At 44.1% G+C, this 25,688-nt stretch overlaps 1 long non-coding RNA gene across 5 annotated transcripts in view; it reads right to left on the reverse strand.

The window, feature by feature from the left end:
* The window catches only part of LOC118318223, a 48,012-nt gene that overhangs the window by 21,270 nt on the left and 1,054 nt on the right, over nt 1-25,688 (reverse strand). For all 5 annotated transcript variants that reach the window (XR_004795644.2, XR_004795642.2, XR_004795641.2 and 2 more), the window contains exons 2-6: nt 25,049-25,203; nt 24,817-24,882; nt 24,318-24,450; nt 20,114-21,161; nt 4,968-5,160 (exon numbers count right to left, since the gene is read on the reverse strand). This is a non-coding gene — a long non-coding RNA (uncharacterized LOC118318223). The remainder of the gene's footprint in view (nt 1-4,967; nt 5,161-20,113; nt 21,162-24,317; nt 24,451-24,816; nt 24,883-25,048; nt 25,204-25,688) is intronic.

Below are 25,688 nucleotides of genomic sequence, written 5' to 3' on the forward strand. Positions count from 1 at the left end.
TTAATACTTAGTTGGCCGTTTTCATATTCGTCTGCTGAAGTGGCAAATTAATCCGAAACTCATGAAACACGCTCTTTTGTGTTTGGTTGTTCAATTCGAAAAATGTTGCATTTTAATACACAGTTTTTTTAGAATGAGAGAGAATGAGTATGTATAATTTCATGAATTTTATATTATGTAATTTAATTTAAGGGGAGAAAAAACATATCAGATGGAGATTATTACGACCATTACGAAATTGATTTTATATTACAATATGAATCAGAATGAGATGAATTCTTCTAATTCTAATAACCGACAGGACAGGAAGAAATCCCTCAACTCCCCCCAAAAAATAAATGGAACAATGGAAATATTAATAATTTAATTGCGTGACAGATTGAGTCTATCACACAGCTTCACAAACAGCCGAATTTTATCTAATTCATTCACTGAGTTATCCTGGGTGTTTCACAACGATAGTTTAAATGTGACTTCACTACGTCTGTGCACAGTTGTCGACTTGACACAAACCATAATGAACAAACAGAGGAGTTTGTGAAAACAGGTGCTTTTGTTTCCCTCTCGTCTTTATACTCTTGCTGTTCTGGCCCTTTGTGAGGTTCACTGAGGAGTTTGGACTGAATCATTGGAAGACACAGACTAACAGACTCATCTAAATTCCACTTCTCTTCAGAGTTGCTAGGTGGGGCCCCCCCCTCCCCAAAAGAACACACACACACACACACACACACACACACACACACACACACACACACACACACACACACACACACACACACACACACACACACACACACACACACACACACACACACACACACACACACACACACTCACACTCTCCAGGCTCAAGTCCACTCGCTGACCTCTCAGACACTCTCTTGCCAATACGCCAAACCTCAAAATCTGCCTCCTGAAAAATAAAATCCCCTCCAACCCCCCAACCCCTCCTTGAACCTCTAGCACAACCGCCTCCCCCCTTCCCACCCTGAATGCTTTTCCTTCCCACACTCAAGTTCCTGTCAAGGCCTTGACAGACAGACAGACAGACAAGTAGGGTGACATCATGGCGCAGGGAGAGGGAGAAAGACTGAGGAAGGGGGCTGCCTGCCTGTCTGCCCCCAGTACCCACACAATACAGCAGGGCATCTGGCACTGAGGGAGGGGGGGGGGGGGTCTGTCAGGACAAAGCGTTTACACCCCCCCACCCCCACCCACCCGGAATATGATTATAGTTTGTAAATGGTGGCAGAGATGTAAACGTGTGAGGAAAAGAAAGAAGTTGAGATGGGGCGTGGGCGGCTGCATGACACCATATATTACTCCATAAGCATATGGACTTTGAGATATTCATGAAAGTCGACCGAGAGGTGAGGAATAATTAAAAATCAAGCGGAAGAAAATGTTTGTTTGTTTTTTAATTCCCTTTCAATCTAACTCTAAATTTTATATTTTCATGCAATATTTTGTAAAGATTTTTTGAGTAAGGCGCTCTCAAGTTCAAACTGTGGAGAGGGACAGGTGTAGTGATGTGTGTGTGTGTGTGTGTGTGTCACTTGCAGCTTGTTAATTTGCAGGATCCAAATCGAAACAATTGTGCCAATGGGAAAGAAATCAGTGTCATAATACTCTCTCTCTCTCTCTCTCTCTCTCTCTCTCTCTCTCCCTCCAGTGGCCCCCACCTCTGTCTCCGTCTGGGAGGCTGTCTGCTCGCTGTGTGTACACAAGTGTGTGTCTGTCTGTGTGCATACATAAAATAAATGAGCTGTGCATATGCATTGTGCGAGTCCACAGGCCCGGTGTATATATTAGAAATGTGACTTGACCCTGGCAGACTGAAGCAGGGTTTCTGCGTCGTACCGGGCGTGGGAAAAAGGGTAGACCTCTTTTCACAGCTGCTCCGGCCGTTGCATTGAACCAATGGAGGCCCCCATGGTCACCCCACCACCACCACCCCCAACCTGCCTCCGCCGCTAATGCCCCCCTCTCTCCCTCCCTCGTTTCCCATTCACTCTGCAGCCTGCCGGCTTTCAGCAGAACACCCCCCCCCCCCCCCTCCATCCCTCCATCCCTCCCTCTTGCGCTCTGTTCGTCACCCTGCTGCACCCCACCCTCGCTGCCACCACCAACCTTTAATGCAGCCACCTCGCCATTCAGCCAGGGTGCATTGAGATGCCGGAGGCCTCTTGTGCCTTACAGAGGTGAAGAAAAACACCACAGCTAACTGACATTGCTAATTAATTAGCTAACAAAACTTATTTGCTCATGTGGGTGCCGACACAGTAGCGGATTTATGCTCAAACCCACACTTTTTACTCTTCGTGCTCAATTCTATTTTTCTCACTTTCACATTCTCCCCTCTGTTTTCATCTCCGAGCGCCTCGGCAGAAAGACTTTAATTTATGTTAACATACGCCACCACTCTACACTCAGTGGCCACCACCACCCCATCCCCTCCTCCCCTCCCCACATTCAACCCTTTTCACAACCTCCCTCCATCCTGTGTATTCATTTGAGGAGATTTATTTCCTACCAAGCTGCATAATGCAGAGGGCATACTTTAGATCAACTTTTAGGAGCAGCCCGGCTGCGCAGTTTATGCATACAAATTTAGAAAGACTGTTAAAAAATAATCCCAGCAAACAAGGGACTGTTAAAAGCCGATAGCCAACTTCAAGAAACCACGGGTGGGCGGTGGCTGCTTGACATTGCCATTAAAGATAACCCATTACTGATTAACTTCACAATCAGTCTGTTTAAACACACAGTGTCGGCTTCATTTGTTTCAGAGGCGCTCACTGATCTGCATACATTACCAGGCAAAAGCAAGACTCAGGGTGAAATAAAGAAATAGAAAATACACACTCCCACGTGCAATTTGGTAGAAACTTTAAAAGGTCACATAATGTGCAGAATAACTTTCGTGCTGTCTAGCTACTCTGCTGATACACCAGGCGTGTTGAGGAAATGTTGAGAGGCAGTGAGGGGGCAGCGACGGGGGAGAGCCGGGAAGGTTGTAGCCAAGAACCTGAAAGGACTCCATCTCCCTTGGCCAACATGCCATGACGGTGTGGAGCAGCAGGCTGAATTGGTTTCTCTGGGCTGGCGGAGCTGGAGAGGTGATGGCAAGATGAGCCCGAATGGGGATGGAAAAGGGTGGGGGGGGGGGGATATGGTACACTCAGGTATGTGTGTTTGTGTGTTTGAGAGACAGAGTCTGAGAGAATAAAGGGGGGGGGGGTGGCAGACAGGATCTGAGGTACTGTAAATGAGCGGATTACCGCTTCCCTCTCTGCAAGTCTTTCTATATACATGAGAGCAGCTCGGCTGTGCAAGCAACACCACATCGGCTGTAACAAGTGCACATACTGTACCGCGGGTCCTTTCAGGGTAAAACAAGGCGCCAGCGCAGACCCATGTGTTGCAGTTCTTAATTGCTGTTATGAATTCAGAGAGTATACGTGAAAGAGTGTCACTTCTGGATTGATGTGTCTCTGCGTCAAATTCAGCCTGTAGCTATGCCTCCACTTCTAAAGCCCGAGTCCGACCAGAGCTTGTTTGCATCGATTTATCTAGTTTGTGGATATGATATTGACTAAGTAGACCGGCGGCCCTCATCGAGTTGAGGCAAAGCGAAAGAGGTTTAAGAGGTGGTCGAATGCGATGGAGGAGGATAGCCACAGGCTGTGAAATCCCCTATGATCTTCCCTTGTCTGATTCTCAAATGCAACCTCCTCTCTGGGGGTGGGGGGGTTGCTGCTGATATAGAACTAGGCCAATGTCACAGAACGCTCATCTAACCCTGGAGGGGTATTTTCAGTTAAAAAAAAAAATCACTTCTTCTGTTTCTCCCCGATGACGGACCTCAATCTCCGCGGACGAGGCTTCATCTCCCTCTCCTGCACTTTCCAACACTGCCTCCGTCGCTCCTCCTACTTTGTTCTCCGCGGGAGGCTGAACATGCACGAGCTGAGCGGCCTTGTTGGCCCGCTACAGCGGCTATTAGGATAGCGAAAGGTAATCTTTAGTCGTGTCACTCAACGCTGAGAGGGACGCTGGGAGGAAAGCGAGGGAGTCGCTCTACTTGTGGTTTCGACCCTCCATCATCTTCAACATTATGCGCCGACAGCCGGGAAGTTTTCGCCCAACAGTTAGCAGGGTAACTGTGACGGCTGGGGCCAAACGTCTAGTTTATTACAACTTGCAGTGATAAGGTGTCAAGTATCGAATTCTGAAAACAGTATGACATCACATTGCCATCACACTGGTCGTGAAGGGGAAATTGGGTCGACAGAAGTGCTCCTTGACTACGTGGGGAAAAGGGTTGAAGACAAAAACTGCATGAGTTGAGAAAGAAAGTTTAAATTCCCACCCCGGTCCGTTACACTACGTGTTCATGGAGAAGAGGTGCGTCTTGAGACTTTTCCCCAAACAAAACAAAAAGAGAGAAAGGAGCCGAAACAAAGGAGAAGAGAGGTGTTTCTCTGTGTGTCAGAGGAGATGGGGCTCAGAGGACAGATAAGTATGAAATTGAGGGAGCACAGAGGGGCAAAAAGAGGGAATTAGATGAGTGAGGGACTGCTGAGTGAGGCACTGCCACCCTGGCAGTCTTTTCACATGAGCACACCTTGCCGCCACCCCCCCATAGCCCCCGCCCCTATATGCTTACAGGGACAAAAAGCATGGACAAAGGAATTTAAATATAGATTACAAAAAAGTGGCCACCTTGTGTCTTCTCAGCCAAACTCGAAGAACCTAACAGGCCGACGTCATAAAGCAGGCGGTGAGAGGGCGAGGAATACGCAAACTAGAGAGTTCGTTGGAAATCGTGTTACTTCTCAGCCCTGGAAAAAAAACAGGCTTGTCAACTCTGTGTAATTATTTGAAAGCAGTGCTTTCAATTAGCATGGTGGTGTGACTGTTTGAAACCACACAGACACGAGAGGTTTCATTTAAAGTCTCACCTGTAACTCTGGAGAAACGAAGCCTCTCTCTGACCCAGTGGGTGACTTTGGTTCCTTCGAGCCAGGAGTTGGACTGTGTGTGTGTGTGTGTGTGTGTGTGTGTCTGCTGACCTCTTGCCCTGCAGGCTCAGACATGGACTTTGTGTGTGTGTGTGTGTACGTGACTGTACTTCTGCCCTCACTCCGCACATTCCTGCAAAAACAGAAAAGGACCAGTTAAGAGGGGGTTGAACTAGCAGCAGGTCATAATCTCCCTCCTCGACGCATCTGATTCACCTTTGTTCACTCTGCTCACATTGTTCCTGAGCACAGATTCATTTCAACACAACATACATTTTCTTTCATAGGAAAAACTTTGAGATGTGTCTCATTGGTGAACTTCAGTCCTTGAATTCTAGTACTGTTACGGGGGGATAATATTACTTGACATTCTGCAGACAAAATCTTTTTAAAGATAGATTTGCTAAAAATATTTAATCACAAATTATGTGTTGAATTTTGAACAGAACTTTGTCACTTCCTCATATTATCTTGGCTGCTGTTGACACACAAACAGTTATATACCAACTACATGATGTTAAACTGAAAAAACGTAAATGTTAAACGGCTGAACCTACAAAAATTAGCTAATTATATAAACGTCATTTTCTGTGATCAAAAGAAAAGATCCCTTTAATTTATCTTTATAAAGTAATGCAGAGTAATAATAATACATGATGCAATATTTGAAAAAAAAAATAGATATACTATGTATGGAAAGTGTGTTTCTATTCATATTTCAACTCCCAATGGTAAATGCAGCACACGCACGCACGCACACACACACACACACACACACACACACACACACAGGCAGGCAATTACACATAATACGCGAAGATTACATCCACGGAAATCTGACGTGCTTTACGGGTTTAACGCCTGCATGTCGGCCTTTCATTTTTTTTTCTTCTCTCGCATGGGTCAGAGGCTGTTGCTAGGCTACCAAACCCAGAATTTTTAAGTTCAGAAAAGAGGTCTATATAAGCCATTGCAAATTCTAAGTAAATTATGACAGACAATTGATAACGCTGGAGTATGGATTTCGATGATATGGATTGAGATAGACATACGATAATGAAGATGTCAAATTTAGAAGGGAAAAAAGCATGTAATAATGAAAACAATTATAATAAATGAATATACATATAGCTAAATAAAAAAATCCCAAAACATTTTTGTAATATCCATTGTCCACAGTTGTGTGAAATGATGCTGACGAAGAAATACCCACCTCTAAACATTGTTAAAAGAAGAAAACCCTCGGAAAGAGCTTCGCACAATCTACCCTGAATCAAAAAGTCTGTTAATATCCTACATGAAGACAAAAATTACAGAGGCAGCGAAAAATAAAATCACAAGCCACGATCCTGAGCACAGTGTCCGGGCTAAATCAAAGACTAAACTGTGCAGCCTGATGCCACACATGCTGAAGAGCACGCACGTAAACATGCACAGGGGCGGGCACGCACACACACGCGCACACGCACGCACGCACACACACACACACACACACACACACACACACACACACACACACACACACACACACACACACACACACACACACACACACACACACACACACACACACACACACACACACACACACACACACACACACACACACACACACACACACACACACACACACACACAAAGAGCTATGCGATCTAGAGGCAGTGTGACAGACGAGATAACATCTATAGGATGGCTATAGCTTGGAAATGCAGCAGGGTTGTTGACCTAAAACCACTGTCACTGCCATATGCTTTGTTCAAACATCTTTGTCAACAAGCAACACTCGCCCCCCTTTGTGCAATGCACAGAACTGAACCATGGAAATATTACCAATGCGGTGCAAAGAGAAAAGCGAGAGGAAGCGATGCTGACATATCTGGGTTTCAGCAGGAAAGACTATGACAGGTTGGAAATGCGCGGTGTGCATGCACAAACACGTCTCCCCTCCTGCCTGCTCAACCTCATGCTGCACTATAGTTAACCCCGCCACTTTTCATCTGCTTTATTTGTTTGTTAATTTTTTCATCGCGACTGCGCGCAGAAAACATTATGTAGTGCTGATGAAACAGCAAAAGTTCAGAAATAATTACAAATTGAGAAATCAGCGTGCAAGACAATGGAGGGTGTGATGTGGCCTCATGGCAGGTGCTGGTAGGCTAGACGCCGACTAGACTGGGCTCCATCTGGTGTGGAGGGCCTCCTCCTGATGGTGAAGAGGGCCCAGACAGACACATATTAATGTGGGAAAACCCGGCGTCTCGCCTGCCCCTCAGTCACTCGCCAGACTGCATTTCAATCTCAAAGGGCTCTTCCCCATATCCTCCATTTATTACCCCTCAGCAATGCATTAATTTCTGTTGCAGCTGGGGGGGTGGGGGTGACGGGAGGATGGTGGTGCTGCTATAGCCCAAACGACATTGTCAAATTTTACGAGAACGTGCTCTCATATAAATGCTTTAGCCTTAATACTGGGGACGTGCATTTGCAAAGGGCTGATCCAAATTCGGCGCACGTAGTCGTGGAATTAGAACAATTTTTACAGGTCGTACGTTTATGCTGGGCTCAACACTGTGTCTAAAAAATGATAAAAACCCCATATGATATTCCAGCTTTAAAAAAAAATGTGTTTAAAGTTTGTGTATTAGAAATATATTGTCTCTGTGAGACATTACAGTTCGCTGTTTGATGTCACGTTAAAATTGAAACATGGGTATCCTTGCACTCCTGCTGTGTTTTCCTAATGAAAAAAATCTAATTTAATAGAGCCGCGCTCTATTAAACTGCACAGCTCATACTAATGGCCTGAGAGATTAATACCGTCATAATTACAATTGTATACAAGTACAGATTTTTATAGCCTATTGTTACTCGCACACGCACATGCGCACATGACACACGGCAGTGTGGCACAACAGCAGCACAGCCCGACGTGAGAGCGGACATATTTCCTAGCTCGGTCCTGCTTTCCCATCCTTCCCTGGTCTGTGACGCAGTAACCTGGGGCCTGCAGTACTAACAGCAACACACACACACACACACACACACACACACACACACACACACACACACACACACACACACACACACACACACACACACACACACACACACACACACACACACACACACACACACACACACACACACTAACACACACACACACACACACACACACACACACACACCATCGTGCAGAGCTGGAGCCACCACACAGAGCCGCTACGAGCTTTAGGAGCTAACACAGGACTAGCTTGTTTAAAATTCAACAGGCTCCACTACAGAGTGCATCCTATCACTCAGGCGGTCCAGGAACCAAGACGGGAGCTGCTCTCGGACTCAGAGGGAGAGGAAGAGGGGGGAAAGAGCGGATGATGAGCAGCATCATACAACAGGCCTGAAAACCAAGCCTGGGCTCTGGACGACCCAGCCGACCCGGCTTTATTACACTGCCTCCGAAAATCTCTGCTTGGCCTAAATCCCTTCACCGCACACGGACACACACTTACTGGTGAAATGTGACGTGTGTGTGTGTGTGTATGTTGACATGACAGCGTCAGTTAATCTTTCATTAGAGAAAATACTGTTTAGTGGCAGCAACCAACTTGTAACACACTGTATATTAGCGTCCTGTGAACTGTAAGAACACACGTGTGAAACTCTACGTGTAAGACCACACTTGTTGTCGTCCTCGTGCAAGCTGCTGAAGCTGCTGCTAATAAGAGCATCGATCAACCTAAATCTGGGGATATGAGATGATCCCTTCTGACAGTCACCCGCTGAATCACACTACCGTCCCCTTCTCCTCTCCATGACCCCTGACATGTTACTCGGATGAGCTCGTGCACATTCAGATCCTTGCAGCATCAGATATATAAAGTCACGAGAATGCAACTGATAGTGGGATTATTTTTCCATTGCATCCAGCTGCAGTGTACGCTGCGGTCGGATCAGATTAAAGCCTCTTCTGCTGTGGCGAAGCCTCCACCGTCAACTTTTGGAGACTCCCAATAAAGTGACACCTGCATGAGGAGCAGCAGCTTGCAAACACAAACAAGAGCATATGATACATTCGCTTTGCCTGTTTAGGCCCATTCACCATACACCACCACACACGGACCAGAAGCAGCTTGATATAATGGGGGCTATACTGGTGGAGCACGTGACTCCCCGGAGTCGTCCAATCAGGTGCCTCGTGGAGCTACAACCCCTGTTCATCTCCCCTCGCCGTCATCAGCATCCAACTCGCCACACAGTCACTAGACAAGCACATGAATCGAGCTGCTGTTGAGCTACAATCTTGTGACTATAAGGCAGTTGTGTTCCATTCAGAGGAACAGCAGAGGCACCACTGCCGAGTCGCCCTCCTCCTCCTCCTCCTCCTCAGCATCATCACCACCACTCTCATGAATGGAGCCTGCCTCTGGTCGCTAACTACTGTCACTCCTCGCGATCCCCCGTGAGGTGAAACACATGCAGCGCCATGAATCCGTGTGTCTTTTGGGGTGGGCGGCGTTCTCCCCTGCACCCCGCGTGCGTCCGAGGAGGCGAGGAGGCGTTTCGCGGTGCGACGCACGGCCGCTGCCGCGGGCTTCCAGTCCTCCGTGCAGCCCGCATCCATCCATCCATCCATCCGCTCCGGCACACCGCCGCCGCCGCCGCCTCCTCCGTCGGTCCCGGTTGCGGCTCAGTCCGCCGTGACGGTAGCAGAATTAGTTTATACATTCGGTTCTCTAGCTTTATGATATTGCATAAACTCATACAGCTAGATAACCAAAGAGAAAAACTAACCCACGTCTCTTAAAGGGGCCGCCGCCGCTGGAGCAGCCTGTGCTGTGGTCACATGGAGCCATAGCATTCCGCCTGCATGCGCACCTCTCTCTCTCTCTCTCTCTCTCTCTTGCACCCTCTCTCTTCTTCATCGTCTTCTTCTTCTCCCCCTGTCCCACTTGCTCTATATCTCTAATACACACACGTAACTGCGTGCATGCACAAAGCACGTCGTAGTTATGGTTATAGTCAGGGTAACGGTCTGTTTATGATTGTCTTTACGCACAAGGTTTCACCGACCGACGTCCATGCCAAGCACGTCATGGCTTCGGAATAGCCTGGAACAGTTAAACGACGTGCAAACAGCCTCGGCCCACCAGCATGCAAGACATCATTCCCAAAAAAAAAGCAGCATTAGGTTGCAAAGTAACGAAGAAGAGATGAATTCAAGCCTTCATCTCCTTTTTTTTTAAAATTTTTTGGAAACCCCCAAAAAACTGGTGAACTTCCTCCAACACAACCACGAGTCCTGGCGAGCATCTGCAGGGTGAAGTCATGCAGCTGCAGGACAGTGATGGTGACACATCCAGCTGTCATCCACTCTGACTTTAGGCTTTAACGGGACAGCTAGGCCTCGTGCCACCGACGACCTTAATGTGGCCCACGATGCCCGAGTGGAATCACATCATGACCCGGCGACGACAGAACTCGTGAGATGTGAGGCTGTACGGACAGTGTTTCCTTCAGCGCACAGTAACAGCTTATACTGTTGTTTTAAATGCCATCTCCCATCGACACCTTTCCAGACCAGACCACAAGCTTCCCGTGTTAAAGTGAATTCTTCTGTGAATTGTTCGAAAGCATGACAAACTAGACCAGAAGGCCCGTCGTGCAGTGCAGCAGGAGGGCTAAATGTCAACCGCATGATGTAGTGGCACACGTCCAGCCTCGCTGGATGTCACTGTGCACTTTGGATTAGTTGGTGACATGCTGACAAGTGGAGGCAGAGGACAAACTGTAGCCTCTACAATCCTCTCTAATCAGACAAACATGGCTATTGCTCCATAAAATGTATAATTCATACAATAATGGACAACATTAAAACTGCAGATGAACGATACACGTCAGGATAAAATACTGCAATTTAAACGTGACTTATATCTGTGCTATATGGACGACTCACAGGTTATTTAACCTACAATGTATTTTTACACATGAATCCGGAAACGGAATTTTCCCTCAAATTGCATCCTCTGTGCCAAACGTCTTTGAATTCATAATAAACATACAGCATACTCACATATTCAGTCTCCTTTAAAACAGCAGTTCCCACAGTGTGTGTGTGTGTGTGTGTGTGTGTGTGTGTGTGTGTGTGTGTGCTTCGATAATAAATATGATATATTTTTTTAAATCCATCAGGGCTGTCGTACACACTTCCAGACTCAGTCCGGGATGGGAGCCTCTGTCTCCGGCTTGCTCCATGCAGCCGTGGTGCTGCCTGGCTGTGCTCGACCTCTTATAGGTAAAGCAATATCGCATATCTAGAGGGATAAGCGGGGAATAGCGTCCGTTGTGGTCTCGTAAAAAGAACTGGGGGGACACTGCAGCAAAGCCAGAGGAAGAGAGAGTGTGAGTGGGAAGGGAAAAGCGCGTCAGATGAGGGGAGCAGGAAGCGGAGGGCCGCCCGGGGGCCTCGGGGTCAGAATGCCAGGGGACACGCGCGGTGTTCACAGAATTACGCATGTTCATTGGCACACACACTCAAAGACACACACACGTGTGTGTGTGTGTGGGCATCGGAGATATGGGGTTGACGTGACGGACACGCTAAGAAAACAACAATTTAGAGACGGGAGAGCCACTGATTAGCAGAAACCTCACGATACGTTTAGTTTTTTTTAAAGCACCATCGTTCACAGACACAGCATGCGCACGTACAGGTGTTGTGTTGGATCCCAAAATGACAGGGTCTCCTGAGGTCCTCCAACAAGGTGAGGAATCATTTAAATTCTCCATGATCCACGAGAGAAAAGCCTCCAATCGGAGACTGCACCACGTGTCAATAACCAGAGCTACTGTACAACAGCCAACACACACAGGTAACAGCAGAGGACACTATTCACATCGACAACAACCGTCGCGACTTAGTCCAAAGTGGAGGTGCAACACAAGCACCTGACACACATCACACAAGGTTTAAGGTTCGAGTTGTTGACCCTCAGCCACACCCTGCCTGGCTGAGAGAGGACCGAAAGTTTGTTGAAACAAAGAAACAAGAGCATGATGACAACAGCCTGCAGCCTGCACCTTCTCTCAAATATCATTTAATAAAAAACGGAATGGCATAATAATGTATACATTTTTTTTCGTCAAAATATATTTAATTTATGTTTTTTATAGGAACTCCAGGGAGATCATTTCCTGCACGTGCAGACTATGACTACAAAGCGTCACAATATATACAATACAATAGAAAGCATTAGCCTATAGCAATTCCTGTTACATTAGTAAAAGCCTGTGGCGTGTAAGCTCATCCTCTTTAGCTGCACGTGCTAAATAAAGACCTATAGGTCAGGCAGTATGATAAACTTTTATTCTACATGAATTTTACTCCAAATTTCCGTCCAAATTGAGAAATGAACGAGCCTCTGGGTTTCTTAGATTTTCACTACGGTTGCATGTATAGTGTGCGTGTGTGTGTGTGTGTATGTGCGAGATCTTTTTTTACATTTGGATTTTAATCAATTCTGCAAGTTTCCAGCTGCAGATAAGACTGTTTTGTAATTTTGGACAAATATTTCAGGCCAATTTGAAAAAAAAAAAAAGTTTCCTCAATTCCAATATTTCTGCACCTGCACAGAAAAACATTTTCTCAGAAAAATCCAAGATTTGAAACTGAAATACAAGCTTAGTTTGGAATATCTTATTTTAATTTTACACAATTTTCAAACCATCTCAACTTCGTCCAAATGTCCTGTAAATGATTTTGTAGAAAACAGAAAATATTGATAAACTTGTCTCTAAATTAAGTAGAGGCGATCAAAGTGGGCGTGTGTGTGTGTGTGTGTTGTGTGTGTGTGTGTGTGTGTGTGAGAGAGAGTGTGTATGTGTGTGTGTGTGTGAGAGAGAGTGTGTATGTGTGTGTGTGTGTGAGAGAGAGTGTGTATGTGTGTTAATAAAATGACTGTACTGTACATTAATGCTGATTGACTCTCGCCCCCCTTCATCAGCCTCACGTGTACATTCATTTGAACACGCCCCCTGGCTGCGTCACGTCCTGTCACACGTACAGTACAGTGAGGTGCAGTGACAACGAGCTGAACATCCTCATCGATTCTCTGCAGCCTGTTCACTTCCCTCTTGTTTGCTCAGTAAAGACTGTTTTACATAAGCGTCGAAAAAATAAAATAAATAAATCAGAGGTCACACACCCTCGATTAAAAACAGAACCCGCCATCTCTGTTTCGTTTATGCTATTTGCTGTGACTCACCATGTGATCGCATCATTTAAGAATTCTTTCCTCCTCTCTTGTTTCCGTCACAGTAAAATCCCAAATCCTTCTTTTTCTTTTTTTTTACGTGTTTAAAAAGTTCCTCAGTGTTAGTCATAATTAAAACAGCCTGCAGAGTGAAGTTCAGCACCTCGACTGAAGAGTTCGATCTCTGTCCTTGGTGCTGAAACGAGCTCTTCGAGGGTGTGAGGGGGACGCGCTGCTGCAGCCAGGTCTGTGCCCGGTGGAGTCCAACACGACCGAATGAAATGCATTCGGAAATTGCACCGCGTCAAAGTGGGGACAAATTCATTTTCATGTTCCGTTCGAGGAGTCAGACTAATTCACCAGAAACGGGACCGTTTTCTGACAGAACTATTTTTCTGAAAGAATTGAATAAATCCCACTTTTCAACTGGACTTCTGGAAGCAAATGTGGATGTTTTTTGGGGTTGTTTTTTTTTTTTTTTTTGCCATAACCGGCAATAAAAAATGAACACCTCACCATGTAAATTGCTTTGATTTAATTTATGTCGTTTCGCACAATACAAATAAAATAAAATTGAATTGAACTCTACAATTTTGTATTGAAATGTTTTCACCTGATTCAATACTTCATTATGTTGATATCAGTTATTATGTTTATACGAAAAGGGGCACACGAGATAATGTATAAGTTACATTTCTTCATCGTTCTGAAAATGAATATTACGCCAGTGTCGTTAATTGTTTTACATTTTTATAACATGAGATATTGTGTGATTCGAGAATAAATGTTTACAGCTTGTCCGGATACGAGCAATACAATTTACAGTAGGCCTACACCTGTTGCACTGTGATAAAGAGTTTTTATTTCCTCAAATGTGTTATGTAATTTTGTTAAATGTATTTCCTCTATCGATAATAATCTTAACCATGATAATGACAGAGAACACGCTTTGTCTCCATTTGTTACCATCATGCCTGGTTTGAAATATCACACTTAATTTAAATTATTAAATTAAACTAACTTGTTTACGACACATGCGGCATTTTCTATGTTCATTCTGACTTTTGGGGGAGAAAAAAAAGAAATCTCTCGTCCACGTAAATCCTACAAAATAATCCCAATCAGAGTTGTGTCTCTGTCTTTGGAGCAGGTCTGCGCGAAGTGAGCGTCGGCAAACAGCGAATAAAGGCGATGAATAAAAAGTTGCACATGTTTCCAGGAATTTGGAGGCTCGCTATTGTCGTCGGCCGCAAAGGCCTGATTAATTAATTTCACGCTGTAGCTCCGGAGAAGATTTTCCCACAAACAAGTGACCGAAAGGGAGGGAGGGGGTTGTGTGTGTGTGTGTGTGTGGGGGGGGGGGGGGGGGGGAGAAAACGCCCAAAGAAAGAAAGAAAGGAAGAAAAGAAAAAAGTCAACATCAAGTTCAACAACGTGCTGGTGCTCATTAGCATCACAATGGTGTCTGGCAGCGCACAGGTCTGCTCAACAAGAGGCCCCGGCGTCAAGTCCCTCCACCTCCCGGCCGAGGGGAGACTTTCCCAGGCTCTGCTGACAATCACACAACTGTTTGCTTTACAAGCCCAGGGGCCACTCGGCCCGCCTCGGCGTGGCCCGCGTGGAGCCTCTCTGCGTCCCTGTTCCACTTTAACCATCAGGGCAAATTCATTGACAGTTGCATTATTTGATTTTTAACGTGACGTTTTGAATTTACTCATCATCATTATGTTGCAGTGAAATGTGCACTAACAGTCGATTGACATTTCTCAAAGCCTAAAGGTTAAAAGCATCACCAATCCATGGATAAATCATATTAAAACAAAAACGTACTTACAAGTCAATAACTTGGAGTAAATCCCACATCTCCGGTTCGAGTCCACTCAGTAATTTTACGCAACTTTTCTACCGGTCATCTCTCTCTCAAGTGACGACCGGACTAGAGAGAAGAAGCCCAGAGTCCAGGGAGGAAGACAAGCGACACGACTCAGCCGTCACTGAGTGACTGACAGGGGGTAAACCTGCGCAGTGAGCTGGTCCAACCACCACCAGTGTGTTTGGGGTGTCTGTTGTTCTTAAAACACTGGCATATACTTTTGCTCAGGTAACCGCAGGCACACACACACACACACACACACCGAGAGGCAGAGAGGACACTGCTGCCTGCATCCGCTCCCGCATCCCCAACATCTCCTCCGCAGCCTCGGATGACAGTGTGCGCGGGGCTGCTGCGTCGCAGGTCCCCCTGCTCTCTCGCTCTCTCTCTCTCCCCCTCTCTCCCTCCCTCCCTCCCTCCTTCCCTTTCTCTCTCTCTCACACACACACACACACACACACACCGACGTGGACGTGTACAGAACCCCAAACATTTGCCCATTGTGAACCGGTGTCTATTGTTCCGTTTGAATGACGCGTCTGCCTCTTTGGCTGCATTAAGCATCTATTTTGGCTGCTTTTTTGGGGTGGCGGGAGACGTGCAGCCTTTAGTGGCTGCGTGGTGGTGACCGAGCGCGGAGAGGAGGTGGGGGAAGGCACCACTGATGGAGCATAAGGGAGACAGACGCATGCCGACTCGAAACTTGGATTCGCCGGGGTGGAGGTGAAGGAACGCATCGGAAAGCTCGAGCTCGACGCCCGCACGGTGTTGGTGCGCATCATGGCAGCATGGGCAGGAGGTGTCATCGCAAGGGTGCCATACCTACACTCCCCATCCCCAGTCAGCATGCTCCATCGCCCCCCCGTCTCCGGCAGGAGAGGGACCTCGACCGAGCAGTGATCTCCAGACGTGCACCCTGCTTCAGTCAGGCACCTGATGTGTCACCAGCTCGCGGCGGGAGGAAACCGAGCCCGGACGAGGGATGAACCGGCAACAACGACTGCAGATTTAAACACTCGACCGCAGGAGAGATGCGTAAAAAAAATGAACGAAACGGTTTCGGAGAGCTGGCGACGACCAAAGAGCAGCACACGCAGCAGCGGAGTGTCGGATGCTGTTGCAGCAGCCTCAGCAGATGCTTCCCCATGGGCTTCTGCGGCGGGTCACGTTGTTTTACGTGATGCGACGTGTCCCTTCCGCCCCGCGCGTAACAGAGCGCACCGTGGACACCCGTGTGCCGGACGTCAACCTCAAGAGCGGCGCAAAGCTACTGATGCGTGTCTGTAAAATACAAAATAACAGGGCGAAAGACGGATGAGAGTCACCGGTGCGCGCAGCAAAAACTACACCTTGCACTGAACGTGATTGTTAGCGTGCTGACGTCAGGCGCCACGATAGGTTATTCCAGATATGTTATCCAATGCAAGCGTGCGTGAGACCCACGCATTACAGCACGCAGGGGTTCGTTCATAGGGTCTCAACCAGACTGGTGTGTGCTATAAGTCATCTTCACTGCTGCAGGGACCGGTACATCTCACTCTGTGCTATCATTGATGGGAAACAATAAAAGATGTTGTAATTGTCAATAAAAAAATGTGTGCCTGCGTGTGTGTGTGAAGAATAAATAATACAATGCTCAAGATTATATAGGTCACAGCTTGTTTTAGTAAATATATTATTATTATTATTATTATATATATCACCTATTGTTAGTATTATTATTGTTATATATTAATAATGTACAATATCAGGCCTACATTGTCCCTTGGTTGATATTGTACAATCCAGTTGGAAATCAATTAAGGTTAAAATACACAGAGTTGATGATGACATCAGAGGTCATTAAAACAATTATTTTAAAATTATCACATTTGATTTTGAAAATCAGATTTTGTATCTACATAATTACATTTGTCTTTTATTTTCTATAAGCCACGTGGGTGTGTTAAGATCTGGAGATATACCAATATAACAATAAAGCCTGAGCTTTAAAACAGCTCTGAGCGATGGAGTAAGCTTTTAGAATTTAGTGTTTTTCACACGTCAAACATTATGGGAAGTAACGATCAAATATATGGGGTGTTCCATAGAAAGTCTCAAATCAGACTCTAACGATCGTCAGAGACAATTCGAGCTAAACAGCGACACCTATTGGCCGAGAAGCAGCAGTGGTGCTCAGGCCTGTGTGCAGGTCTCACTGGCCCGCAGCCTCAACACGAAACTCTCAAACTAAAACTAAAAAAAAACTGCACTAAAACTCAAAACGACAATATTAGAATAATACAGCCTCTACACGTTTGCAATCGAATATATTGACATTCTTCAACTCTGCAGATGGAGGGAAATGCATTTGATGGTGGAAGTGAGAGGCCTCTCTCTTTCGAAGTGTATTCAGATTTATAGAAATGCTGATGGAATCTGAAAATTGAAATGATTACGAGTTGCCATTGAGATGTATATATATATTTTTAAATATCGTTATCAAGGTCCCTGAAGAATCAAACAGCATCGAACAAAAGCTCGGGACGTGATGATGACGAAGAGAAGACGTCGTTCTACAATCGTACACGTTTGGACATGAACACGTGATTGGCCTCGAAATAATGACGGTGAACAAAACCGAACCTATGAGCTTCTAAAACAGTGTGATCTTGTGTCCTACAGTCAGTAAAATATAGCTTTATAGTAATACAAAACGCTATTATCAGTCATATAGTCTCGCACAAAGCTCTATAATGTGTACTAATATTTAAATTACGGAGGTGTTGTGGCTTTTGTTTGCTCGTATTCGTGAGATTTTTTATGTCTGTACCAGGAGAGACTTTCTATTTATGAAAAGTGTAACGACGCAGGATGCAGCTGTGGCGCTGACTTCATTCCTGAAAGACTCCAAACCTGCACGGACGATTTACAGAAGATGCTGCGTTTGGATTTAAAACTGAAACGAGTCTGTGTTATGCTGTGAGAATAACATCACCTATCAATGTTGTATTTTATTCTTAGTTGATGAAGAAATGTGCGATACTATCTTATTATAATTCAGGATCATTTAACCTCTTAACGTGTAATTCTACATTTCAGGACAGAGGGGAAATACACAGTTGGATTATTTAAATATATAAACACAGGGTTTATGATGGCAATCTATTTTTTTTTGGCAGCAAAAGAAGAAAGATTTTGTCAGTCTTTACTATGTCAAATTCAAAAAAAATTATATGATTGTGCAAAGTGTGTTAAGAATACACTTGAATATATGTGGAATATATTAGAGATAAGAATTTTAGCAACATTTTGTCCTTAAAAGGCAATAAAGCAGATTAAGTTCCATCCACAGGACTAAATTTAATTCATGGAAACATTTAGTGAACAAAGAGCATCGAGGTTTATGAACTGTGAATCTATTTTTTGTTGTCAGGACAAGGGCACTAGTGCCCTCGCTATATATGACTTTGAAATTCCATTAATTTCTAATTTATCTGAATCTCTTAAGCGCAATCTATACAAATAATGTTTGGTTAATTTGTTGGCATTTTTGTTAAAGTAAAAAATACTTCCACTTTTCCAGTTTTAAATTTTAAAAAAACTCTTCTGGTATAATTTAGGTCAAACAAATGGTCTGTAACACTGCGCGCACACACACACACATACACACACATTGGACGTTCTAATCGTGCTCCTCTTCATTCAAACTGCCTCCGCATCAAATCACTTCATTTCCGTCGCATCTGTATGACTGTGATGTGATGTCATCATTGTTAATAACTGACCAATTCAAGTGGCCACTTGTGGGAATTGTAATGGCCGCTCTTCAAAGAGGCTTGACCTGGTGCTGGGACATGAGGGTGTCAGAGGTCACACATGAAGACCGACAGGGAGCAAACATTTGTCCTTCCCTCTGCCATGACCCCAAATTAGCACCTAAGTACTGCAGATCATTTTGGTTTTGTGATGGTTGAGGTTTCTGGTTTTACGAAAGGATTTTAAAATCCCCAAATTTAAGTAAATCTTGGCAAAAATCATGAGAAGCAAAATTCCACAGATATGTATTATTCAAATGATTTATTCTATAATAGCCTGATGCTATAATCCTCCATAGAAAATGTGTTACTTGTCTATTTCCATCTCTACTATTGTCTGAAGAAAATAACTCACAATTTGGAACTGTTCATCAAATGCAGCAGCTCTCTGGGTTCTCTGATGTGACATGTGAATGTCTTGATGGGATTCATGCTACTGACGTATAATATTATAGATCTGTTATGAAATCCATAAATGAGAAGTCTGATCTGTCCGCTCAGTCCTAGAGTTGTGTGCTACTATAGTTCAGCAGCAACTGACATCACGGTTTATCTATTGACAATTCAATACATTTGTTATGGTTTGCAATTCACAAAATTGCAACACATATTACAACCAGTGCATTATTTTCATATTATATAATACCTCTTCTTTGTCATATTTCAATTACAATCCAAAAATCCATGAAAAAAATATTGTTAAGTTGTACGGTTCGATTCTCCAACAGGTTTGGGAATAATAATCTGATCAGCAGATAGAAATTATAAACTGGCCTAATGTACAGGTTTTCAAGGGAACAGCACCTTCGACAGGGAATCAGGAAAACCTGGAGTGAAATTAAAGTCCACACTCCAGACTCGCAGTAAATGTCTACTTCACAGTTTAGTGCCCACAGGTAGAAGAAAGAGACCAACTGCAGGAACCATGTGAACATCTGAACCTCAACATCAGCAAAGCTCACCTCCGTGAACAGAGAACAAAAAAAGGCATTGGCAGAAATCTACAAAATCTATGAAATGATTCCAGTTGGCTAGATTAACTTCAGTTTGTCAAGGACAGATAAATGTACCACGTTTAAAATCAGAAAAAGTTAACTTAAAAAAATGAATTAAAATTCTACAACAGGTTTAAACAACCGTCTGCTCCAACTACTCCAACTATCAACTTACGTTTCAGCAGCCACTTCTGCTCCGTCCTCTCCGTCGGAGGTGTTGGTCCATTGGCGGCCATGTGAAAACAGACTGGTGCTCTTGCTGCTTTCCTGGTTTAATTGGGAACAGGCTGAGGTTTATGCAAATGAGCGCTGACATCAGTCTTAGCAGCCCCCTCTTCATAAAGGAGAGGAGCAAAGGGCCAAAGTCGCGCCTCTTTTCCCAGGCAATTCCATCGGTCAAGTTCAAGCTCAGCGCCTGATTGTCATTCAGAGCACATTAATGCATTAAGTGAAATCACTGGGGGAGGAGAGAGGCCTGCAAACACACACAGCTTCACACGTCTTAGTATCACTTTGTCAAATCTCAGTCACACAAACTTCACATACAAGGTGGTTTTCTTTCAAATGAGACAGTTAGATTATTGGATTCAGTTTCACTTGTATTTGTGATTGTCCATCATAATGTATTTAGCAAAATCCTTTCACCAGCTTTGACTTTTAACAAATGCAGTTAACAGACATGTATGTGTTCATTTTTAAAACAGTCAAATTAATTCTTTCCAGTGGGCTCTTTACTTTTCATCAAAAAGTGGTGCTGAAAGTTTTGTCAGGGTCGTCAGAAAGAGTGAACGTCTTCCCTATTTTCACGAAGCACGAGGATGATGAGTAAATGGCATTCTTTCATAAATATAAATTCAGTCTATATCCACGCAGATGTAGATGAAAAAAAATGGGTTGCTTAGATATTTTTTAAGATATAAGATAAATGGGTGAGAGATTGTGTAAAAGGGTCTTGTTAGAGTCAGTGAGACGTTTCTAATATTTTGTAAATTTAGTGTTAATGTACATTTGTGCAAACAAATTTATAATTGGCACAGAAAGGGAGGAGAACATTGTGTTATATTCTGTATAGGTGCGTGTTTGTGTGCAGGCACATCACCCATCTTTGCGCGCTGGCCAGTGGATCATCCGTAGGATCGTCTCTGCAACCAGGAACACAAACACTACGTGTGTGTAATTACATTAAACGTGTGTAATCGTTCATGTCGTCGAGATCCGGACCCCTGTGTGAGGACGAGCAAAAGTAACGACTTAGCGCGCTGCGGCAGAATCAGGCCGAATATGCTGATGTGGGGCCACATTTCGCACATCTGGAAGGCTTCATCTGTGTGTACATCTGTTAAATGTGAGCCATGTCGGAATCACTCTGCACTGTAGCTCCGTTTGGCTGGTTCTGTGATTGAGGCCAGCACAAAGGAAGAACTACAGCAGATGGGACATGAGGATTGTTAAATCGACAAAGTATGCTGGAGCACTTGCAGGATACTAATACTAATGTATTTGTATTCCTCCTCTTTATTCCTACAATGTATAAGTAGGATTCTGACATGGTGGTTCATGCCTTTTTTCCACAAAAATCTACACCAAATAAGTCAAATAATTCAAATGAGTAAAGCGTAATCAGCAGGACACATTGCTCCCTTGCTTGCCATGTGACTGACACATGCCATTTGACAGAAAATAAAGAATGACATACACCTCTCATACTTCATGTCTGACATTCATGACCATGGCATTTGATTTGATTTTGTACAGTAAAGACAATAAAGGGCGATCATCTGCACGGACAGTGCAGGCCCATCCCCTTTACGATCTGGTTCTATAGTCTCGTCTTTATGATATAAAGTATACGTCTCTGTCTGGTAATTAACAGTCATGAGTCATGAGTCCTATAAATAATCCCCTGTGACAAAGCAAATCTGTCCCTCCCTAGCTGGTTCCCACAGCTCCCCCCCACACACACACACTCACTGCAGACGGGGCAGCATTTAGGAAAGAAACAAAAAGGAAAAGAGCGGGGAAAATGTAGGGAGACAGGAGGAGAGAGAAAAAAAACAGTGGTGTTCCCTTTGACGGGGCACCATTGCAACATTTGCATATATTCAGATCAGGCAATGAATACCATGCATGGGGGCAAACAAAGACAAGCCAACGGGGGGGCTGCGTCCCCGCTGCGGGCTCGGGAGCAGCCGCCAGTATCCCAGCAGCACCCTGGGAGCGACACAGGGAAGTGGTGTGGGAACCGGGAGGCCCCCGAGCTGAGCGGAGGGAGGGGAGCCACTTGTAGACCACAGCTAATTAGCATTTTATTTGTGTCCATTTTTCTTCAGTAATTTCTGCCCCGCCACTTCAGCTACAGATGGCTAACATGGCAGAGGGATTAGCATTTGTGTCAAAGATGATAATGATGGAAGTGTTTTTCCACGCAGACAGAGACATTTCTTCTCACAGTGTCAATGACACTTTGGAGGTTGGACAAATGTACATAACATCTGAGTCATTTTTGCGTCTTTCTTCCATTAGATGATACTAGTATAGTTTTATGGCAATGAATAAAAGCAACCGTGTTGCACTGTACAAATGTATAGAGGTCATTTAATTCACTTTATTATCAGTCCATATACAGTATACTCTGTTTTTTATCTGATTCCACCTCTAAAGGTAATAAGCGAAGGTGAATATCTAATTAAAACATGGTAAAATGTATTTTTCCTTTGCTCAGAATCTCACTGACTAATCGCCTCAGGGTATAGACCAGAGTTTGCATCACTGGACTCAGAGATTAAACATCCGCGCAGAGTTTGATATTGAGCCAAGCAACTCACTTTTATGTGATTTATGTTTACAGATGCCTGCCCGGTGGTGCATACACGGCCACCAGAGATGCCGCTGCCGCCGTCGCACAAAGCTCCATCTGATTAAATTTGCAGCTCTCGCTGAAATGTCATGCCCTTATGCGCAAATTCACGGGGCAAAGGATCTGACACATCTTCAGCAGAAGGGGTGCCACCAATTAGCAGTAAAATGGAAATTCAATCAAACTTCGGCGGACCACCCAAATAACATGGACGCACATGCTAAACACAGATTTGAATTTGGTGAATGGATTTGGTAAAAGATCTTTAGAGGGCAGGCTGCTGGAAACACTCCGCACTGCTGGAGGCATACGGGCCTCTGCTTTGTACAGCAGATGAGCTGACATTATAATGCATGTACACAGTGTGTGTGTGTGTTGTGTGTATGGACAATCATTCGTATGCCAAGTGACCAAGCACACCACACACGGAGGATGCATCAGTGCACCCAGAGCTGTTGTCCTTCTACCACATTACTCCCCAAACACCTCCTGGCTTATTATAATCTCAGGCTAAGAGATCATCTTAATGCATTAACAAATTACAGATATATTGTTTTTTTTGCATAGATGTCTATGATGATTGTTGTTGTTGTAAAGTGCTTCCTCATTCTTATCCATCTAAATAGAAAAATAATACTTTAATGCACACTTCCATCTAAAATACTGCCCTCTTCTTCTTCCTTCCTCCCTGGTGTCTGTGTTTTAAATTCCTACGTAGAGACGAAGAGGAGCATATCTGAGACTTTAAGCCACACAATTTACATAATGTTTGTTTTCATCCAATGAAATGTTAAGGTACACGATGGCAGAAGCATAAAATGTGGAGATTATCATTAGAGGGGGCGTTCAGGGGTATTGAGGAAGAACAAGGAACTAAGTTGGATATAATTTTACATTTTAATTAGAGATGAGGAGTGGGAGCATGCTGGTAAATTAAAAGTGCAGCACTGGTTTCCTAATTATCTATCTTGTGTATTGTAAGTGTGCAATACTTGTTTGTTTGTTTTTCAAATAATAAAAAAGTCATTCAACTTAACCAACCAAAGAAAAACACTGCTTGGGTGTACAAATATCTATATAAAATATATAATTGTATCACCCATTAGAACACCATTACAACTTTTCAAAGCATGAATGTAAACATGCACAATTTGAAGATTGACAGAACCTAAGGGAGTATATTTTCACTTCTCTTTTACAACAATAAACACTTCCTTTTCACAAATGCATCCAACCTTTCTCATAATATTAATTGTGCATATGAGGGCTTTTTCACAAAAGTGTCAAACTTAGAACAATAGTGCAATAATAATTACTAAATTTTACCAAGTGCTAGCTCATAGCTGATGAGTCCTCACTGGTCTAACACAGTAGACTGTTTTGCAGTTCTGGTTAGAGGTTTTTGTTTTCCAACCCTTACATTACTGTTTGAATGAACTTGTGTATTTGCCATGCATTTTGGGTAAGCCAAAATAACAGGCAAATGCCAGAGGCAAGTCCTTCATATTGTCCATGACAATACCTCCATCAAGGACAACGACAGTGGAGATGGGCTGGAGGTGTATTCAACTTGGACCCTGCTCAGAACCATCTTCACTCAGAACAGCTGGCAGACCAACTGTGACGGATTCTAGGGCCTCGTCTCTCGTCATATCCTGCAAAGAAACACACGTTCTTTAACTTTGCAGTCAAAACCAGGAGTGTTTTTATTAAAAAAACGTTAATTTTTAGTGTTTAAGTATCTCCTACAGAATACAGCTGTAAATATGCATTCAAACTGATTGTAATACTGTAGGAGTAAACTAAGGAAGCATAAACAATGAGGTCCTTACAATTTTTTTAACAGTGGCACTGCTCCTTAGGGTATTTGCATACCACAGATGAATTGTTGAGGAACCGGTGAACAAAACAAGTGTCACAAAAACTGACAGACCTCACTGTATATTGTGCAGAAGGAGTTACATCTTTGTTGAATGTCTGTACGAGTGTTGGATGTGATTTCTTTTTGTGCAATTACTTACAAAGCATGTCTTGTAGAATTCATTGGCATCGTTGCCGACTACAATGGAAATGTACTGCAGTCACGTCTGATGACAAATGATAGAGAGACAGAGAAGATCAGTTAAGAAACAAATTGACAAGGTCAGACGGGGAGTGAACTACGACGGTCTGTATCAGCTAAATTGTGCCATAGTGCCATCAATGTAGATGATGATAAGGATTAGTCATAAACTGCAAAATACAATTACTTACCCAGTTGACGGGCTGCATTAACTCGATCCAACTTCTGTCCAACAGATCTTTTTTTTTTACTTGAAGAGTTCCATGAAATGTGGAATGTGCTGGTCCAGAGCCTCAAAGAAGACGCCTTGAAGATTCTTGGAGATACTATTTAACTCAGCAAATACCTGAAAGAGTGAGGGACCCATTATAGAAGACAAGATAAGCATGCTAAAATCAGGCAAGTGATTTGCTTGAGTGTAAGAACAAGATTTCATGCCCCCACCATTTTGACGTTAAACAGCGTTTTCAAAAACAGCCGCAAAAAATGTAACCCAGAATGCAGGCAGACGCTTTCCACATCTAACCAGCCGTTCACCACAGAAACACACCCTGCCATTCTCACCCTCTACACCGTGTCATCTGACAGAGAGCGAAGTCTTTTAAGGTCACTTTCCTTATACACCTTATTCCTCATTCCTGTATAAAAGATTGTGGATGAAACTTAACGTGATTTGTGAACCCTAACCCTAATGAGCCCTAACCCCCCCAAACCAGTAAACCTAGGGGAAACACTGCAAGGTGCTGACATGGTCTTCATTCATTGCCCAGATCTCAATCTGAGGGATGTACTGGACAAAAGCGTCAGACTCACGGACACCCTACTTTTTGC

The sequence above is a fragment of the Scophthalmus maximus genome, chromosome 13 (assembly GCF_022379125.1).
Source record: "Scophthalmus maximus strain ysfricsl-2021 chromosome 13, ASM2237912v1, whole genome shotgun sequence".
Taxonomy (NCBI): Eukaryota; Metazoa; Chordata; class Actinopteri; order Pleuronectiformes; family Scophthalmidae; genus Scophthalmus; species Scophthalmus maximus.